Here is a 22054-nt window from a genome sequence, read left to right as displayed (position 1 = left end):
CTGAAATGCAGAATCCTCTGAAAATGGAAACTTTATTTTATTTTATTATTATTATTATTATTGTTTTTTGAGATGAAGTCTCGCTCTGTTGCCCAGGCTGGAGTGAAATGGCATGATCTCGGCCCACTGCAACCTCCGCCTCCCATGTTCAAGCTATTCCCTTGTCTCAGCCTCCCTGGTAGCTGAGATTACAGGCACCTGCCACCACGCCCGGCTGATTTTTGTATTTTTAGTAGAGATGGGGTTTCACCATGTTGGCCAGGCTGGTCTCAAACTCCTGACCTCAGGTGATCCACCCACCTCGGGCTCCCAAAGTGCTGGGATTATAGGCATGAGCCACCGCACCTGGCCTGAAAATGAAAACTTAAAAAATAATAACAATTTATTCATTTAGTGGCAAAACCTGACCTGATCTGGCACGAATTCACTTATGGCTTTTATGTCTCTTGCTTAATTTGAATATTCGCAGTCACTGCAGAAATATTAATTTGTTTGACTGTGGAGGGCTGCTGGGGGTGGGTGGGTTACATAGTACGTGATACCTGCACCCCATTACCTTTCTAAAAATCCCCCAAATCAGGAACTCTGACATGCATCTGGCCTCAAGGATTGGAGACATAGGATTGTGATACTCTGTCTCCCACTTTAAGGAGGAGGAAACCCAGGCTTCTAGAAGTTGTGGGTTGTTTGTGATTACACAGCTAAGAACCAGTCCTAGGCTCTATGTCTATAAGAATGAGCCCACAGTGTGGTTACGGGCTGAGATCTGTGTCTCTCTAGCATTTGTGTCATATTGTGATCAGAAGCCATGTGGTTTGTTTATATTTATATGCCCAGAAGTCCCCAGTCTCCACCCCTAGCTGAGACCACACTGGAGGCTGTTGCTTTGCAGAAGGTGTGGCCCACCTAGCCAGTCCCGGCTTTGCTGTGATAGAGGCCACCTCCTGTCCCTGGGCCCTACGAGCAGCATCGAGGGGTTAAAGGCTGCTGATTGGGTCTTGTAGGGGCCTTTCCAACCGTGGCATCCCGGATTCCACAACCCATCCCTACTCCTGGCCTCCAACACTTGGGGAACACGCTAAACACAGCCTGACCTTGAGGAGGACTTGGCTGCCTGGCTGGGGCCTCTGAGCCATCCCAGGCCTGCCTGTTGTTTTCCCTGGCAACGGACCCAGATGTTGTGGTCACTGCTCGGTCCTGGGAGTCTCAGGGGCCAGACCGGCCATTGGATGAGGGGCAGTGTTTACCACCAGGGCTCTTGTGAAACAATCGCCCCAAGAGATGCCGTGTGAGAAAAATGTTCTGTAGCCAAATGCAGGAAGTGCTGCTTACGTAAGGGGACAGAAAACATCCACCCTATAGCTCAGATGAACAAAAGTAGGGAGTCACTTAATTTCCTAGAGTCCACTTCCCTTCCCTCAAGGGACCCAAGACCTGCTGAAAAGAAACAAACTTACCTGAAGGCCCCTTAGTCTCTTGTGATTTAAAACACACCCTCAGACAGGGCGTGGTGGCTCACGCCTGTAATGCCAGCACTTTGGGACGCTGAGGCAGGTGGATGGCTTGAGGTCAGGAGTTCGAGGCCAGCCTGACCAACATGGTGAAACCCTGTCTCTACTAAAAATACAAAAATTAGCTATGTGTGGTGGCGGGCACCTGTAATCCCAGCTACTCAGGAGGCTGAGGCAGGAGAATCGCTTGAACCTGGGAGGCGGAGGTTGCAGTGAGCCGAGATTGTGCCACTGCACTCCAGCCTGGGTGACAAAGCAAGACTCTGTCTCAAAAAAAAAAAAAAAAAAAAATACAAGCACACACACACACACACACACACACACACACCTTTGGGTAAAGTCTGTCATTTGGGGGTGAATGTTCAGGTAATTTAAGTTCGAATTTTCTATCAGGGCTTTTTATGTTTTCTTAAAAGTTTGCCTCTCATTGAGGCTGCAGTGAGCTGAGATTGCACCACTGCACTCCAGTCTGGGTGACAGAGCAAGACCCTGTCTCAAAAAAAAAAAAAAGAAAGAAATTTGCCTGCCTCGGAGATGGCACCTGGGGGCAGGGGCTTGTGCTGGCCCTCTGGGGTTCCACTGGCCCACAAAGAGGGTCCTTTGTGACCCTCCCACCAGGCATTGTTGCCTCCCGGACACCTGGGTTCTGGTTTGCCTTGGCACCTCTCTCGAGGAGCTGCAGGTTTTCTGTGTTGCAGCCACACCAACCCACTCTGGGCTCAGGCTGTCTGCCTCCCAGAGAACTCACCACGCCTCAGCCCAGTGGCCCCTGGCACAGGCAGGGACCATCCATCCTGGGATGGGGGAAAGGCCTTGAAGCACACTTTGACCCTGAAATTCTTGGATTCCAGAAATTTCTTCTTTTCTCTCTGGCTACAGCATTTAGGGAGAGTTTGAACCTAGGGGGTGGAGGTTGCCTAGAGTTTGAGCAAATGCTGCCCCGAGAGTGCAATTTGCCAAATGTAGCAAAAGTTCCATCGTGGCCTCCATTGCTTTGCCTGGAAGCAGTTTCAGGATCCTGGGAGCCCAGGCCAGAGCAAAGCAGGAAAGCAGCCATTACAAGGGGAGAGCAGAGCACTAAACTTGAACCCAGGACCACCAAAAGGGCCAGGCCTCGCATGGCCACACCCTTGTTGCTTGGCCCACAGCAACTAACCCTCACCCACTTCCATCCCATCTCCTTCCCGGGGTTCTTGTGAGGAAGTTTTCTGTTTGTTTGTTTTTTGTTTTGTTTTGCTTTTTTGAGACAGTCTCGCTCTGTCGCCCAGGCTGGAGTGCAGTGGTGCGATCTCGGCTCACTGCAACCTCTGCCTCCTAGGTTCAAGCAATTCTCCTGCCTCAGTCTCCAAGTAGCTGGGATTACAGGCATGTGCTAATACGCCTGGCTAATTTTTGTATTTTCAGTAGAGATGGGGTTTTGCCATGTTGGCCAGGCTGGTCTTGAACTCCTGACCTCAGGTGATTCACCCACCTTGGCCTCCCAAAGTTCTGAGATTATAGGTGTTAGCCATCATGCCCGGCGGAATGAGTTATCTTGACAATGGTAAAGGTTGATGCAGGTACCAGGTGCTCTGGCCATCATTACCATTTTTGTATACACAGGACTCATCTTTTTTTTTTTTTTTTGAGACAAAGTTTCACTCTTGTTGCCCAGGCTGGAGTGCAATGGCACGATATCGGCTCAGTGCAACCTCCGCCTCCCTGGTTCAAGCGATTCTCCTGCCTCAGCCTCCTGAGTAGCTGGGATTACAAGGGCCCACCACCACCCCCAGCTATTTTTTTGTATATTTAGTAGAGACGGGGTTTCACCATGTTGACCAGGCTGGTCTTGAACTTCTGACCTCAGGTGATCCACCCATCTCTGCCTCCCAAAGTGTTGGGATTACAGGCATGAGCCACCATGCCCAGCCCCAAGGACTCATCTTTCATGGGAGATCTGAGAGAGTGAGAGAGGGGATGTCTCCTTCTTTCTACCCTGGGTTAAAAATGAAGATGTCTGGCATCCTGGGTTGGAGGGATGGGAACTTCCATGTGCAGAATGTTACATGTGGAGCACGTGCTGGGAATATTTCACTCATCATCTCATTTTATCCATATGCTCCTTCTATGAAGCAGGGAGCACAAGCCCAATATATAGCTGCCAAGACTGATGCTCATGGGTCCAAGGACTTCATCCAAGATTACAGTGTCTGACATGACTAGGGTTAGGCGTAGAACCCAGATCTGTCTGCCTCCAGTTCTTTGCACTAAAGCGCATCACAGAAGTCCACATCTCTGCTCTGTGGCTGAATGATCAGTGAGTTTGCAAACTGCTCTCCTTGCGGTAACCTGGCCAGGTGTGGGGTGGGGGTGGGCAGGGGCTGGAACAGGAGGTATAGATTGTGCAAGAGGCAAGGTTAGTTGGCATTTTAGTTAGCAGCTTGCAAGTGACACATCATCTTGGAGCAGTGTAAGCAAAAACAAGGAAGGTGTTTATCCAGCTTGGTTGTTCTTATGCTGCAAGTCACAATTTACCGTGTCATGAAATCAACTTAGTGGGTCTCAAGAAATAATAAAGGGAAATGAGGTTGGATGCGGTGGCTCATGCCTGTAATCCCAGCATTTTGGGAGGCTGAGGCTGGAGGATTGCCTGAGCCTAGGAGTCAGACCAGTTTGGGTAACATGGTGAAACCTCGTCTCCACAAAAAAATGCAAAAATTAGCCGGGTGTGGTGGTGCGCCTATGGTCCTAGAGACTGGTGTGTGTGTTGGGGGATGGGGGATGGGGGGTGCTGAGGTGGGAGGATCACTTGAGCCCAGGAGGTTGAGCCTGCAGTGAGCCGTGATCGAGATTGTGTCACTGCACTCCAGCCTGGGAGACAGACCATCTCAAAAAAAAAAAAAAGAAAGCAAGCAAGAAAGCAAGAAAGCAAGCAAGCAAGAAAGAAAATGAAATGAGATAAAGTAAAAAAATCAGAGTATATCATACATAATAAGGGTATAAGCATTTTTTCATGGAAATTATGTCCATATAATTATGATGCACACACTTGTGTGTGTGTGTGTATGTGTGTGTGTGTGTGTGTGTGATGTGTGTGTATGTGTGTGTGTATATATGTGTGTGTGTGTGTGTGTGTGTGTGTGTGATGGATTGCACTGTGAAATGGGTCACAGATAGAATGCTTGAGAGCTAATGACCGTTCACAGAATCAAAGGAAAACCTAGAAGGTTTCAGGCAGCTCCAGGTTCAGGGACCAGGAGCCCCACTGTAGCTCTCTCGCTCTCTCTCTCTCTTTCTTTCTCTCTCTTCCAGCCTCATTCTGTCCCACTACAGGTGGGCTTTTTCCATAACAGAAAGAAGAGAATTTCAAGTCTATTACAATTCATGTCCTTCTAGTTCCTGGATTGGAGATGCAAGAGCATTTTCCCCACCAGATCCAGTAAGAAAATTCTTTGGAAAGGTCTCTCTAGGTTAACCTGTGTTCCATATCCCACTGGTCTCTGTGGCTGGGGTTATTTCGTTCTCTGATTCCTCAGTCCAGGTTACATTCCCTCTCCGATAACAAAAGCAGTATTCTAGTATCCAGAAAGTCCTCACTGAGCCATGAGGTTGGAGGGAGGTAAAAAGGGCACCCAATAAATGGGGTGCTCTTCTGTACGAGTCAGCTGGCGAATGCCCTCTCTGGGGGAAGGGGTGTCAGGCATTAAAGGGCTGGCTACCTCCGATGTGGCCCAGAGACCCCCGATAGAGTTTTGTGAAGTGGCATGTTCCCGGCAGCTGGTCCTCCAAGGTGGGCGCCTCTGGGTGCCCTGAGTACACTGGCTTAGCAGCCACTCTGCTCCAGCTAGAAGAATCCATGTTAGGATGTCCTATAACCTCTCTAGGCTTGGGCTTCCCATCACTCCACATGCATCACAGAGAATGGGCCCCTCTGGCAATTGCCCTCCACGACCATCGGGACTCCCTCTCTGCTGGGCTGGAGATGGTGTTATCTCCCCCAGAGGCTTTGTGTCTGTACATAGGGAACTGCTGGACATGCTCCAGGAAGCCTCGCTGTGGCCAAGGTTGAAAGTCCACAGGCCATCTGAGTCTGTGGCTCCAGGAAGCCTTGCTGTGGCCAAGAATGAAAGTCCACCAGGCCACTGAGGAGCAGCAGACCTAGTTCTGCTCCCACTGTGGCTATGGACATGCCGTTTCCCCTGCAAGTGTGGGCAGTGGGGCTCTGACTGGCTGGCCAGGGATCCCCTGTGACCTCATGATGCTCCAGAAGGGAGTGTCTTCCAGCAGGAGGAGCCTCAGCCTTCAGGAATGAGTGTGGGACAGGGCAGGCTCCCCTTGAAACACCAGAGCCCCTCCCTCTCTAAGCCTCCATTTTCACATCTGCAAAACAAGGGGATCTCCTTGGATAAGTCAAGGTCCTTTTCTTGGCTGTGATCCTATGACCCTTAGAATCTACCATTCTGTGATTCTTGCTGAGATGCTATGATTCAAGGAGTATTTTCATCTCCGTTACTTTGTATCCAAGCCTTATTTGCTCCCCAGCCCTGTGGATTGTTTGTTCAGACTGCCCCTTGCATCCCTCAAGAAGGCCAGTCACAAAAAATATACCTTGGTTTTGACACAGGATTTTTTCTTGGTCACTTTGCAAGCCGGGGACCTCCGGCGGCAATGCCACACCTGGGCCTCTCTCGGCCATGCTACCTGCTGCATGAGATGGACTGCTCAGTGGGCCCACCCTGGCTGAGTCTGGCTTGTGCACCAGTTCCCAAGTTCTTGTCCCACACCCAAGAAGAGTGAGGATACACTGACAATTGAAGAGTGAGCAAGGTGGGGAGTTTTATTGAGTGATGAAACAGCTTTCAGTAGAGAGGCGACACGTGGGTGGCCCCCCATCCGAAGGCAGGAAAGTTCCTCCACTGTGGCTTGAGTCTGGACTTTTATGGGCTTAGAATGGGGGAGGGGCAGGCTGCAGGTAGTATTGGAAAAGGCAACATTTGACAGGTTAAAAAGCATTATTCAGAAAGAATCAATCAGGAAAGGGTGGGCAAACAGGAACAGATGTTCTCACTCTGGGTTGAGGGTTTTATCCAGGACCAGAAGTCTGGTCTTTCAGCCTTCAGGCTGTGTTTTGGCTTGAAGGTGGGGTTTCACTGGGGACCTGCCCTGTCTGCCTGGTCATTTGGCTGCCTCCTGTTGCTCTCAGTGTCTTCCCTCACTCTCATTCCAGCCCCGTGCCTTATCTGATGGACTTAGCTTCAGTGGCGATGAGCTTAAGCTCTCCCACCTCTCTACCCATTGCTAGGTGACATCAGAGCAGGACCTACATCTTTTCTCCTTGGCAGTTAGCACCTAGCACAGTGAATCTTTGTTGACTCCAAGGGACCTAAATTTCACAGCTTATAGTAGGTCTGGCTCAAATATAATGAGTTGGAGAAAATCGCATGCACCAGAATCCCAGAGAGGGTGGGGGCCTGTGGAGGGGTGAGGCTTGGCAGCTAAACTGAGCAGTCCTCCATGAGCAAAGCAGGTAGGACAGAACGCAAGCTCCAGTCCTTAGGGGAAGCAGTTTTTGGGGCAAGAGGGCAAACCATAGCATCTGGCAATGGAGGAGGTGTGGAGCCGGAAGACGCCAGATGGGCCAGAAAGGACTGGCAAGGTGTGGGACCAGGGCAGAAGCCACAAAGCAAATGGGGTTTTATTTGGTTGTTGCTGCCTGGCATCCAGTCAGGATGGTCTCCCTACGGCCCTGGGATGCTGCCAGCTCCTTCTGACTGTGGGCCTGGATACTCTAATGTGGCCCTAAAGAAGGGCTGGTTAGGGTGAGGCTCAAGGCAGTGCCTGGTGACAGCCACATCTGGGCTGCCATGACGTCCCACACTGTTCTGCATTTAAGGTGAAGATTATTTTTCTTTAAGGCTCTAAAATTCTTAAAGCTTAGATTCCAAAATCCCATGGGAAAGAAGGCAAGTATTTGGCTTGACACAGAACTACTCAAATTCCTGTCTTATCTTGTGCTGTGCAGAGCTCAAGGGTTGCTGTCTAAGGACCAGGCAAATTTGCAGAGAGGCCAAGAAGTCTTCTGAATTAAGGGGGAAGAAGTCAGCTGGGTGTGGTGGGTCACACCTGTAATCCCAGCACTTTGGGAGGCTGAGGAGGGCAGATCACCTGAGGTCAGGAGTTCGAGACCAGCCTGGCCTACATGGTGAAACCCCGTCTCTACTAAAAATACAAAAATTAGCCAGGTGTGATGGTGGGCACCTGTAATTCCAGCTACTCAGGAGGCTCAGGCAGGAGAATTGCTTGAACCCGAGAGGCGGAGGTTGCAGTGAGCCGAGATTGTGCCACTGTACTCCAGCCTGGGCGACAGAGTGAGACTCCATCTCCAAAAAAGGAAAAGACAAAAAAAAAGAGGGAAGAAGTCCCCTAGATCCTTCCCTGTAGATGACCAGAAGCAGGAGTCTTGCATCGATGCTGAGATGGACAAGGCTCCTATAACCCCTACAAGCAGCTTGTCCCCTGAAGATCTGTACCACTGATCTGCACTCAGAGTGCCATGGAGGGGGGAGCACGCATGACAAGAAGGGGCCTAACAGGCATCTGTCCTTGGTGATAGTGTTATGGGCTGACCTTAAGTTATTTTATTAAGGCAAGAACATACCTCTTTTGTTTTCCATTCTGGACCAGCACTGAATGCAAACGATGACATCAGATGAGCTGATCTCTCTACCTCTTTCTCTTAGAAGTTCTTTTTTTTAATTATTATTATACTTTAAGTTTTAGGGTACAGGTGCACAACACGCAGGTTTGTTACATATGTATACATGTGCCATGTTGGTGTGCTGCACCCGTTAACTCGTCATTTAACATTAGGTATATCTCCTAATGCTATCCCTCCCCACCTCTTAGAAGTTCTTCAAACCAGTATTGACATGGCCTGCAGTCATTCCCTAAGGTGTGGACGTGAATTCTGATTTGCACAGAAAAGCAAAGCCCTGGGGCTGAATGACACTGGTGTGATGCCTGGGAAGAAGAGAGAATCTTCTAGCAAGGATAAGCTGAGGGCTGGGAGTCCTATGAACTTGATTACAGAGACGCTTGCCTTTATTTATAGCTCAGGCTCACAGTGAATGGTGCAATAGCAGTAGCCATCTTTGCTGGTCTTACTATGGGCTCTGCGATCATTGCTATATGTGCTCAGGTTAATCCTTTTTTATTTTATTTTATTTTATTTATTTATTTTTTGAGACAGAGTTTCGCTCTTGTTGCCCAGGCTGGAGTGCAATGGTGCAATCTCGGCTCATCGCAACCTCCGCCTCCTGGGTTCAAGCGATTCTCTGGCCTCAGCCTCCCCACTAGCTGGGATTACAGGCATGCACCACCACTCCTGGCTAATTTTGTATTTTTAGTAGAGACGGGGTTTCTCCATATTGGTCAGGCTGGTCTTGAACTCCCAACCTCAGGTGATCTGCCCACCTCAGCCTCCCAAAGTGCTGGAATTACAGGCGTGAGCCACTGTGCCTAGCTGGTTAATCCTTTTAATAACTCTAAAAGGTCAGTCTGCCATTGTCCTGTTTTACTGATGAGAGGATTGAGGCTTGGAGAAGAAAAATGTGCCCAAGACTAAACGTTCAGCAAATGTCAGAGCTGGGGCCTGAGCCCAGGCAGACTGGGTTCTGAGGCCAGAATCCTAACCATTCTGCCCTGAAGTCTCTAAGAGCCAAGGATTTAGTCAGAATTAATCAGTTTAAATTTTATGCAGTGTTCTCTGGTTCTCAACAAAGAGAGCAGGAAGCATCTCCCGAGAAGAAAGTGACCCAGAGAGCAGGGGGACCTCAGTCCTCTCACCATTCTCATTGCAGCTGGGGCTGACTCTGGCCTCTGCAGAGCAGTGGATGAGAGCAGCGACTCTGTGATCAGGGTGTGACATGGCCTATTCACCAGAGTGAGGACTGCACGCCAGCCAGGGCCCCAAGGCACTGAGCCAACCGGGAAAGGAAACTCCCTCCTCCCATGATGACATTCCCGGTGACTCTTGAGCCCAGACAGTCTCCAGATGTTTTTTTCACTGAACACATTCCCAGAGAGTCTTGGAAATCCGAGGCAGTGCGGGGCTGGAGGCAGAGCACTGGCCCAGCATCGGGAGAGCAGGGCAGTCCTTTGGCTGCCCAAATGTACCGTGGATCCTGAGCAAATCCATTCTGCTCTGAGCCTGAGTTTTCCCATTTACGGTGGGTTAAAGTGTGACCCCAAAACGTGATGTCCAAGTCCTAATCCCCCTCACCTGTGAATGTGAGTTTATTTGGAAACAGGGTCTTTGCCGATGTAATTAAGGATCTTGAGACGGAATCATCCCTGATTTAAGAACAAATCCAATGACAGTGTCCTTAAAAGAGACAGAAAAGGAGAGCACACAGAGACACACAGGCAGGACGGCCATGTGAAGACGGGGACAGAGCCAGAAATGACGCAGCTATAAGTCAAGAATTACCAGCAGCCACCAAACACTAAAGGAGGAATGGAGCACATTCTCCCTCGGAGCCTCCAGCAGGGCCAGCCCTGCCATACCTTGATTTCAGGCTTTCGGCCACCACACTTGTGAGAGAATAAATCTCTGTTGTTCTAAGTCACGAAGCTGTGGTCATTTGTTACAGCGGCCCTGGTAAACTAATGCACTATCTCTGAGAGCGTTGATGGGGTCAGGAAGCCTCCTGTTGGGTAGAGGAGCAACTAAGAGACTGAACTGGGCCCCCACCCCGAGGCTCACAAGTGAGTGGAGAAGCCAAAACCTGCCCAAGATCACTGCATTTCCAGCTCCAGCTTGACACACCTTCTGCACCTAAACCCAGGCTTCACAGGCTGGAGTGGGCTCCCAGTCTCGGGGAGTGGCCTGGCCACCTTAGGATGGAGTGGGAGGATGGAAACTCAAAGATAGGGAAGGATGAGCCCCTCAGAAACTGCAGGGGACACAGCAGGGTGGGTGGGATGTCAGCTCTGGCAGGGCTACCCCCAGGAATCTCAGATCTCCCACTGGGACAGGGAGCCAGGGTTAAGATTCCATCTGAGCCAGCATCTTTTCTAGGGACTGCGTTGGCTCTGCAGAGGGGCTTCTGGGCTTCAGGGATTTCAGCCCCGGGGGGTGCCCTGGCGAGAGCAAGGGCTGCTGAGAGCAAAGCCTAGCCCCATGCAAAATGCTTTGCAGGACTCAGAGCGGGGGGATTAAGAACCCGTGGGAACAAGGAGCCGCACAGACCAGTCAGGTGAGGTTGCAGCAGGGCCATCAGAGCCTCCATTTCTTCACCCGAAAATGCACATAGCAAACCTTGCCTTACAAGGGCTTTATGAAATGAAATGAGCTGCTGTGTGCATAAAGCGATTGCTGTACCGTTTGGCCGAAGCTTTGTTATTGAAAGCATTGCTTTCCTTACAGACTTGAATTGCACCTGAGTTCCAAAGGAGAAGTTGACATTCTTCCAGAACATATGCCCAGTGTCTTCAACTTGAGATGGAGCTGGGATGCCAAGTCTGCAAATGTGGGCTTTGGGCTTGGACAAGCCTGGGTTTGCATTCCAGCTCTGCCCTTTCCTGGGACTGTGGCCCTGGGAAAAATGAGCCTTTCTGAACTTTCCTGATGGCACTCATAAATGGGAGACAGTATCGATGTCAGGGTGTAAGCATGCATGCTGCACATAGTAGGTGTTTAATGATGTTTCTGAGTAACACATGATTTGAAATAAAGGCAGGTGTGCGAAGCAGTGAGAACTGATAGTAAATGTGGCCAGTGGCACAGATAGCAGGCAGCTGGGAGGGAGGGAAGAGGGTCTGCTTCTTGAGGGGTGATCAGGGAAGCTATATTAGTAGGAATGTTTTTGTTGTTATTGTTGTTTTGTGTTTTTTCGAGACGGAGTTTAGCTCTTGTTGCCCAGGCTGGAGTGCAATGGTACGACCTCGGCTCGCTGCAACCTCTGCCTCCTGGGTTCAAGCAATTCTGCTGCCTCAGCTTCCTGAGTAGCTGGGATTACAGGCATGCGCCACCACACCCAGCTAATTTTGTATTTTTAGTAGAGATGAGGTTTCTCCATGTTGGTCAGGCTGGTCTCGAACTCCCAACCTCAGGAGATCTGCCCGCCTCAGCCTCTCAAAGTGCTGGGATTACAGGCGTGAGTCACCATGCCTGGCTGGTAGGAATGTTTTGATTCCAAGTGACAGAAATCACTTTTGGCTCATGGAATGTGACACTACCTTGAATAAGTAAGACATACTTTTACGTCAGGGCCTTTCTTTATATTTGCTGTTCCCTCTGTTGAAATGCTTTCCCCCCACCCCCCAAGGTGTTTCTGTAGTTCTCTCCTTTATCTCTTTGAATCTTTACCAAATATCTCCTTTATCTCACTGAATCTTTATCAAATCTTTATCAAATACGTTTAAATTAAATTTTAAAGTACATTTTAAGCCAGACGCAGTGGCTCACTCCTGTAATCTTAGCGCTTTGAGAAGTCTGAGGCAGCTGGATTACTTGAACACAGGAGTTAAAAATCAGTCTGGGCAACATGGTGAAACCCGTTCTCTATAAAAAATACAAAAATTAACTGGGCATGGTGGCATGTGCCAGTGATCCCAGCTACTTGGGAGGCTGGGGTGGGGAAATTGCTGGAGCCCAGGAGGCTGAGGCTGCAGTGAGCAGAGATTGTGCTGCTGAACAATTCAGCCTGGGTGACAGAGTGAGATTCTGTCTCAAATAAATAAATAAAAAGTAAGGGCCGGGCGTGGGGGCTCACGCCTGTAATCCCAGCACTTTGGGAGGTCAAGGCAGGTGGATTACGTGAGGCCAGGAGTTTGAGACCAGCCTGGGAACATGGCAAAACTCCATCTCTACTAAAAATTCAAAAATTAGTCAGGTGGGGTGGTGCATGCCTGTAGTCCTAGCTAATCAGGAGGCTGAGGCAGGAGAATCGCTTGAACCCAGGATGCAGAGGTTGCAGTGAGCCGAGATCATGCCACTGCACCCCAGCCTGGGCGACAGAGTGAGATTCCATTTTTGAGACAGAGTTTCACTCTGTCGCCCAGGCTGGGGTGCAGTGGCATGATCTCGGCTCACTGCAACCTCCACCTCCTGGGTTCAAGCGATTCTCCTGCCTCAGCCTCCCAAGTAGCTGGGATTACAGGCATGTGCAACCATGCCCGGCTAATTTTTTTATTTTTAGTAGAGATAGGGTTTCACCATGTTGGCCAGGCTGGTCTCGAACTCCTGACCTTGTGATCCGCCCGCCTCGGCCTTCCAAAGTGCTGGGATTACAGGTGTGAGCCACTGCGCCTGGCCAAATTTTAAAAAATATTTAAAAAGTACCTTTTAAAATTAAATTTAAAAATGAATCCCAGCCAGGTGCGGTGGCTCACACCTGTACTCCCTGCACTTTGGGAGGCTGAGGCAGGCGGATCACCTAAGATCAGGAGTTCAAGACCAGCCTGGCCAACATGGCAAAACCCCGTCTCTACTAAAAATTAGCCAGGCATGGTGGTGCGTGACTGTAATCCCAGCTACTCAGGAGGCTGAGGCAGGAAAATCCCTTGAACCCAGGAGGTGGAGGTTGCAGTGAGCTAAGATCATGCCACTGCACTCCTGCCTGGGCAACAAGAGTGAAACTCAGTCTCAGAAAAAGAATCTCCCACTCCCTGCTCGACATTCTCTATGCTTCTTCTCTGCTTTATTGCTTCATTTTTCTCCATAGGATTTATCATCTAACATTCTTTCTATTTTTATTATTTATCTTATTTATTGTGTTTGTATCCATCACCTCCTATTATTGTGTAAGCTCCATTTGGTTGGATCTTTGGCTTTTTTTTTTAACTGCTGTATTTTTACTACTTAGGACTGTGCCTTGCCTATAGTAGGTGTGGTATTTAACTTTATGTGTCAACTTGACTGGGCTATGAGGTGCCCACATATTTTGTTGGACATTATTTCTGGCTGTGTCTGTGAGGAGGTTTCTGGAAGAGATTAGCATTTGCATTAGTAGACTGAGTAAAGCAGATGGTCTCCACCATGTGAGCAGGTATCATTCAATCACTGAGGACCTGAATCACACAAAAGGATGGAGGAAGGGGAATTTGCTCTCTTCCTCACTGCCTGAGCTGGGACATTTGTCTTCTGTCCTCAGACTGGGCTTTACCCCATCTACTCACAGGATTCTCAGACCTTCAGACTCTGGCTGAATTATAACACTGACTTTCCTGGGTCTCCAGCTTGCAAATGGCAGGCTATGGAACTTCTCAGCCCACAATCACATGAGCCATTCCTTATAATAAATTGATCTACCTAACTCTCCTATTTGTTTTGTTTCTCCAGAGATTTCTGATGAATGTAGTAGTCATTCAACAGCTATTTGTTTTGGTTTGTCTTTTTGAGATGGAGTCTCGCTCTGTTGCCCAGGCTGGAGTGCAATGGCATGATCTCAGCTCACTGCAACCTCTGCCTCCCGAGTTTAAGCGATTTCCAGCTAATTTTTGTATTTTTAGTAGAGACGGGGTTTCGCCATGTTGGCCAGGCTGATCTCGAACTCCTGACCTCAAGTGATCCACCCACCTCACCGTTCCAAAGTGCTAGGATTACAGGTGTGAGCCACTGCGACTGGCTTCAATAGCTATTTGGTGAATGAACGAATGATTTAGCAGGAAGGTCCAGAGTGCAGATGGCTTTAGATAGAGCTGGGTCCTGTGACTTAGAAAAAATCATCAGGGCTCCATCTTGCTGAACCTCTTGGCTGTCCCCTGTCTCTGTTTGATTTGGTTCTTCAGGCCAGGGGCCACCTGCAATCACAAACTCACATCCTTGCTACATGGCAATGTCCTTCCAAGAAGTCTAGCAGAAAAGTCTCAGGGAAGATTCGGCTTTGTCTGGCTTGACCATGTGTCCATCTCTGAACTTCAGTTCAGAAGCAAGGTCACTGTGGTCAAGAGGCAGGGCGAGCCAAATGCAGCAAGTTCCTAATAGGGAAGAAGGGGAGGGTGCTGGTGAAACAGAAACAACAAAAGACAACAACAGAGGGCTTCCTGGAGGGGATGTCCTTTGTGTCAGGGCTTAGAGGGTGGTTAGGATTTGGCCATGATGTCAGAGCTTTCTACAACTGGATCCTGCCCACCTGTCTAGCATCACCATCCATCTCTTAGCGCTCTGCACCCTATGATTCAGCCACTCCCTGCCCTGAACCCTGTTCAAGTTTTCACCCTGCTGTGTATTTGTCTTCCTCCCTGTAGCTAGTACTCCCTTCTTCAGCAAATGGAGTGATTCTCCACATCCTCGAAGATCTGGGTGTCACACCCTTAGAGAGACACATCCATGATCCCAGGCACATGCTTACATAAGCACGTCCAGGCACACTACACACACACACACACTCTCTCACACACGCGCACACACACATTCACACACGCTCTTGCACACACAGGCTCACATGCACACACGCGAACACACACACATGCACACTCACTAACACACACACTCACACACACACACACGCACACACATGCGCACACACTCACACACACATGCACACACACATGCACACACACGCACACACACGCACACACACACACACATGCTCGCTCTCTCTCTCCCTCTCCTCTCATTTCTCCCTTCCTTCCTTCGTTATAAACTGAAAAGCAACACTGCCTTTCACCCACCCAGGCAGTGTGTACATTAGCAGAGTAGAAAGAGACCCCTAGTCCCCAAATATCTCCCCCACATTTTGGCTTTGGCACCTGACATTCAGTCAGTGTTTGTTCCCGTACTGTGTGCTGGCCACTGTGTTTGCACTGTGGCTGTCATGCCTGATACAGAAGAGGCACTCAATAGGTATCGTTGAGTGAATTCATGAATGAATTACTGCATCAATCAATCAATGAATAAAGACAGTGTTTCCTCCCACAGAGCTACGACAAGGGCCATAGTTAGTATCCCGCCAGGAAGAAGGGGATGGGGCCTGCAGGGAGACATCTACTTGGAGCTGGGGATCTTGGGGAGCCTCCTTGGAGAAGGTGCCCCGTGGGGAGGCCCTCAGTGCACGGGCTTTGCACAGCTGGGGACGGTGGAAGCAGATCAGGCCACAGGGCATAATGCCAGAGTGTCAGGGAGTCCAGTCTACAGCGGAATAGGAGTAAAGAGTCCTTCCTTTGGGGCTGAATATCAAGCCTTTCCTGGCCTTTGTTGAAAGAAAATTCCTCAGGTCAGGGGCGGGAGAGGGGTGAATTTCCCTGTTACTACTAAGACAAACTGTGAGGAAAAATGACACACAAGACAGTTACCTTTTTTTTTTTTTGAGACCGAGTCTCACTCTGTCATCCTGACTAGAGTGCAGTGGCACAATCTCAGCTCACCGAAACCTCCGCCTCCACGATTCTCTTGCCTCAGCCTCCCGAGTAGATGGGACTACGGGTGGGCACCACCACGCCTGGCTAATTTTTGTATTTTTAGTAGAGACAGGGTTTCATTATGTTGGCCAGGCTGGTCTCAAACTTCTGACCTCAGGTGATCCACCCACCTCGGCCTCCCAAAGTGCTGGGATTACAGATGTGCACCACCACACCTGGCTAATTTTTGTTTTTTTATTTTTATTTTTTGAGACGGATTTCACTCTTGTCGCCCAGGCTGGAGTGCAATAGCGCCATCTTGGCTCACTGCAACCTCTGTCTCCTGGGTTCAAGTGATTCTCCTGCCTCACTCTCCTGAGTGGCTGGGACTACGGGTGCCGCCACCATGCCCAGCTAATTTTTTGTATTTTTAGTAGAGACGGGCTGTCTCTACTTCAGTTGGCTGGGCTGGTCTCGAACTCCTGACCTCAGGTGATCCACCTGCCTTGGCATCCCAAAGTGCTGGGATTAACAGTGTGAGCCACCGTGACTGGCCCACCCCCAACTAATTTTTATATTTTTAGTAGAGATGGGGTTTCATCATGTTGGCCAGGCTGGTCTCGAACACCAAGACAGCTACATTTTCAAAGAGGAACACGTGGAGGGAAAATTCTAGAACACAGGGTGCGTTCCTCCCAAGGTACCAGCCAAGCCGAAAGCAGAACAGAACCCTAGGCCCTTGGGGAAGGAGTCCTAAGTGTTTGCATCCTCACAAGTAGCCTGCTTTACAGTTTACAAAGCACTTTTTCATCCATTATTCACCTGTCCTGGGTGGAAGGCATGTCCTTTATTCAGCAATTATTACCAAGTACCTCCTAGTTAAGATGGTCACGAGGACTAAATGAGCCACTGCTTAAAACGGACTCAAAGCTACTGGACCCAGACAGGCCAGCGGTATATGCTTAGGGTGTGGTGCCCCAAGTGGTGGTGGTGAGGCTGGCATTGTCATGAACTTGGCCCTGAACTGAGCAATGGCAACGCAAGATAGATACAGTACCTGCCCTCACTGGCCTCACAGCTGTTTGTTATTCACTCATCATGTAACAGTTCAGATTTTAAATCATTTCAACTCAGATGTTTTAAAAATGTGTTTTCTTTATTATCTATAATTGAGACCAATAGCCCATGTGTATTGAGTGCTTACTCAGTACAAGGTATAGTTTTAAGTATTATACGTAGTTTAGATTTCACAACACCCTCTGAGGCAGGTACTATTTACTGCTATTTGACAGATGGAGAAAGGAGGAACAGAGAGATTAAGTAACTTTGGCAAGGTCACACAGCAAGCAGTGAAACCAGGATTCAAATGCAGGTAGTCTAGCTCTGGAATCCACACCCTTGACCACTGTACAACACTGCCTCTTGCTTTTAAGCTTCCCTCACTGCAGCGTGTCAGGGGGCAACTTAGATGAGCCAATAATGGCATCTTAGTCTTCCTGGTATATAGTCAGTATTTCAGTTTCCTCCTTTGACTACCTCCACACCTACTCCTCTCCAAGATGGTGCTGGATAGACAGGAGGAGAGCAAAGGCGGGAAGATGGGCCCTTGGACAGGTGTGCAGATCCTGGGGCGTTCCCAGGTCCCTGCTCTCTGCTCCAGGATGACTGTTTTGTTCCGGGGACCTGGAAGCCTGCTGAGGTGTACCTGGTCCACCGGGCCTTCTGTGGTCTTGTGCTGTCAAGTTCATGGCCAGGACCTTTTGCGTCTACGTGCTGAATCTGTGGGCTCAGAGCTCTTTTGTCTCAATTCCCAGTTTTCCAGGGACCACCAGCCACCTCCACAACTCCACCTCCCCTCAGTGGGGCACCTGGGAATGTCAGACCCTGCACGATACCCTCAATACATGGGGAACCAGCAGGAAAAGCTCAGGCTTCTCTGCTTAGATATCCCGTCTCCCTTCTCTCCTTCTTCCCTTAATGATAGGATCCCCAAGCTTTAGCTATGCCATGGCCACACAGATAAAGAGGCTTCCCAGCCTCCCTTGCAGCTGGCTTTACCATGTGACCACGTTCCAGCCAGTGAGGACTGAGCTGAGTGTGGGCCTTCCCTTAGGAGGGGATGTGCCCTCCCTTCCCAGTCCTCCTTGCTAGCTGGGGATGGAATGTGGATGTGTGGGTCGGGGCTGAGCAATGCCACAGGAAGAACCAGGGCCGACTGGTGGAGCAGCCCCACAAGGCTTTTAAGCCTGGGACTGTTCCTTGAGAGAGAAAGACATTTATGTGTACTTGAACTTACCGTTATTAGCCTTCAGAAGAGCTCCCCAAACTGTGTCGTATCCAGTTCTGTCCCAGGCCATGTTAGTGCTCGCACACCATGGGGGCAGGGTGGAGTGGGGCTCCTTCTCCTCCTCCTCCTCCTCCCCTCCTCCTCCCCTCCTCCTCCCCTCCTCCTCCCCTCCTCCTCCTCCTCCCCTCCTCCTCCTCCTCCCCTCCTCCTCCTCCTCCCCTCCTCCTCCTCCCCTCCTCCTCCTCCTCCTCCCCTCCTCCTCCCCTCCTCCTCCCTTCCTCCTCCTCTCCTCCTCCTCCCCTCCTCCTGCTCCTCCCCTCCTCCTCCTCCTCCCCCCCTCCTCCCCCTCTCCTCCTCCTCCCCTCCTCCTCCTCCTCCCCTCCTCCTCCCTTCCTCCTCCTCCTCCTCCCCTCCTCCTCCCTTCCTCCTCCTCTCCTCCTCCTCCCCTCCTCCTCCTCCCCTCCTCCTCCTCCCCTCCTCCTCCCCTCCTCCCCTCCTCTTCTCCTCCTCCTCCCCTCCTCCTCCCTTCCTCCTCCTCTCCTCCTCCTCCCCTCCTCCTCCTCCCCTCCTCCTCCTCCCCTCCTCCTCCCCTCCTCCCCTCCTCTTCTCCTCCTCCTCCCCTCCTCCTCCCCTCCTCCTCCCCTCCTCCTCCTCTCCTTCTCCTCCTCCTCCCCTCTTCCTCCTCCCCTCCTCCTCCTCCCCTCCTCCCCTGCTCCTCTCCTCCTCCTCCCCTCCTCCTCCTCCCCTCCTCCTCCTCCCCTCTTCCTCCTCCCCCTCCCCTCCTCCTCCTCGCCTCTTCCTCCTCCCCCCTCCTCCTCCTCCTCCCCTCTTCCTCCTCCCCCTCCCCTCCTGCTCCTCGCCTCTTCCTCCTCCCCCTCCCCTCCTCCTCCTCCCCTCTTCCTCCTCTGCTCCCCCGTCTCCGAACTAGGAAGTCCAGAGATCCGCCAGCGAGGCAACTCCCGGCTACCAGGCTACCACATAAGCCACATAACTGTCTTTTGGCTTCCCCTGCGGGGTCGTGGTGACTAATTTTAACTGACCCTGATGATTCATCCAGGATGCCTGGGAACCCCCACCCCACCCCGCAACCACAGCCACTCCTCAGGGCCTGCTGAGAGCCGCCAACATTCTTCAAGTTCAAAGTCATTCCCCATGCCCTCCAAGCCCACATTCCAACTGCCTCCATGACCCGTCTGCTTCACAAAACTTCTGACCCAGCCAAACTGGTCTTCTCTGGGTTTTCTGAACATTCCATGTGCGTTCCTGCTTCTCTAACTTTGCTCTCACCACCTTTCATGCCTCTATTGTGCCATCAACCCTCTCTCTAGCCCCTGGCACCTGCCCCAGCGCCTGTGTATTTGATCAGTGGTGATACAGCACTCACTTGAAAAAGTATTGAGCACCTATTATGTGCTGTGTGGAATATTAGGGTGGGTTCTTTATATAAATATTTTATTCTCAGCTTCCCTTTCTCATCTTTCCACTAGATTATTATTATCTTGGGCCATGACTAGGCAGGCAATGCCGTACGGTCACTAAACCCTGTTTCATTTCCTCCTGGGCACACAGAGAGACCTCATTCCCACAACTCCCTCCAAGTAAGCGGTGCCTGTGGCTGTGATCTGGCTAATGGAATTTGGGCAGAAGCAATGAGCACCACTTTCAGGCATACCCCCTAAAACCCCTTACAAGATCCTCCACCCTTTTTTTTTTTTTTTTTTTTTTTTTGGAGATGGAGTTTCACTCTTGTTGCCCAGGCTAGAGTACAACGGCGTGACCTCGGCTCACTGCAACCTCCGCCTCCCGAGTTCAGGTGATTCTCCTGCCTCAGCCTCCCGAGTAGCTGGGATTACAGGTGCCCACCACAATGTCAGGTTTATTTTCTTATTTGTAGTAGAGACAGGGTTTCACCATGTTGGCCAGGTTGGTCTCGAACTCCTGGCTTCCAGTGATCCACCCACCTCTGCCTCCCAAAGTGCTGAGATTTCAGGCGTGAGCCACCTTGCCCAGCCCACCCTCATTTCTTTCTCCAGTGGTTTGCCTGCTGGATGCAGAGGGATGGGGGTTTTGGAAGTCCTTGGGGAGGGAGCCTGAGTGCCTGAATCACTGGGTGCAGGAGAGGCCTTTTCTCAACTTGCATTGGACTGGGAGGTAAATGAGAACTAAATCTTTTGAGCCACGGTTAAGGACACATCATGAGATTTGGGGGCTGTTTGTTACAGCAGCTAGTATGCTAACACACCAGTGTAGGCAGCCATATTTGTATTTCTGCCCTCACCCAAGCCTGGTACGTAGGAAGCCCTTAGTAGTCCTCCTCATCTCCTATGAGGCTTCCTTCTCATCCACCCTTCAAATGCAGGCCTGACCCTGTCGTCCCCTCTAGGAAGTTTTCTTCCCCACCTCCTCTTCCTTTTCCCAATTCCGAAATGCTGCTGACCCCCGCAAGGGTCCTTCTCTTCCTCCCTCACATCCTCCCCAGGTGACGTCTGCTGCCTCCTCTACGCTGGCACTTCCTATAGCTTAGGCTGTAACCTTGTGCCTGATGGGGTAAACTGAGGCTTCTCCAAATTGCTAGATAAATTCAGGATGTTTTGTGATGCAACTCTGGAAGGGGAACCCAATCCTGTGTTAGCAGAATAAGGATGGGGCATTGATTCCCAAGAAATGAGTCCAAGTCACGCTAATGGGAAGAATAGGAATATCTCCTGAGGACCAAATGGGCTTTTTTTTAAATTTTTTTTTTTTGAGACAGTCTTGCTTTCTTACCCAGGCTGGAGTGCAGTGGCATGATCTTGGCTCACTGCAACCTCTGCCTTCCAGGTTCAAGCAATTCTCCTGCCTCAGCCTCCCAAGTAGCTGAGACTACAAGCACCCGCCACCACACCCGGCTAATTTTTTTTTTTTTTTGTATTTTTAGTAGAGATAGGTTTTCACCGTATTAGCCAGGATGGTTTCAATCTCCTGACCTCGTGATCCACCCGCCTTGGCCTCCCAAAGTGCTGGGATTACAGGCGTGAGCCACAAATGGGCTTTTAAGGAAGCAATGACTCTGCTGTGGGTTGTGTTTGATTTCAGAGAGACCAGAGAAAACCTAATTGCAGCCTAGGGTGACCGTGGTTTCATTTTCCCTCTCTGCTTCTCCTGCCCCCTCCCTGGGGGACCTTCCCTGGAGCAGAGCTGACTCTGACGCCTCCTTCCTGGGGGAGCTGGGGTTTGATTGTTTTTCAAGGGAATGGAGGAGGTGTTGGGACAGCGATGGGCAGTGCCTGGGGAGAGAGAATGTGTGTGGCTGCAGGATGCTGGGGAGGGAAGAAGGAAGGAGAGGACCTGGCCTGGAGACTGCCCAGATGGGCCCCTGGGCTCCCCAGCTTCCCCTAAGGAGTAAGGTCTCCTCTCCCATGTCCTGCCACCCAGAAATAACCACACCATGCCCTCTCTACACCCCTCGTGCAGCCTTCAGGGTAGACCGAGGAGAGCACCTCCCCTTCCTGGTGAAGGGAGCCCGATAGACGCTGGTGCTGGCTGGCCAAGAAGGAGGTGGACAAACCTGGCGACCGCTCCCTGCCACCCCCTCACCAGAGGACAGCTCACACCTCCACAGGGGTCAGAAGAAAGGAGCTGCCCTGGGGATGCCTGTGTATCCCTACAACTGCCAGGCACATGCCCCTTGAACACCCGATGCTACGTGTCCCAAAGGAAACTGGTCTCCACCCACCCCCAGCCCCTCCTCCTTCTGGGTACACCACCTTAGTAAATGGCGCCACCATCTGCCCGGTCACTCAGCGAGAAACTCAACTCCTGGCAGCAGATGATGGACACTCTGGTTAAATGACTCTCTCCAGCCTCCAAGTTCAACCTGCAGGGAAGCCCTGGAAATCCTGTCTCCCTCTGCCCTGCCTGTCCTTCAGCTCCGAACCCCACCCCACTCAGTACC

At 50.7% G+C, this 22054-nt stretch overlaps 1 protein-coding gene across 2 annotated transcripts in view; it reads left to right on the top strand.

The window, feature by feature from the left end:
* MB (myoglobin) overlaps positions 1–22054 on the top strand; it is a 68942-nt gene that overhangs the window by 26492 nt on the left and 20396 nt on the right. The window lies entirely within an intron of this gene.

Source organism: Pongo abelii, chromosome 23 (assembly GCF_028885655.2).
Source record: "Pongo abelii isolate AG06213 chromosome 23, NHGRI_mPonAbe1-v2.0_pri, whole genome shotgun sequence".
NCBI classification, from domain to species: domain Eukaryota; kingdom Metazoa; phylum Chordata; class Mammalia; order Primates; family Hominidae; genus Pongo; species Pongo abelii.
Note: the sequence above shows the minus strand (reverse complement) of the source record. Positions and strands in the feature narration are given on the sequence as shown.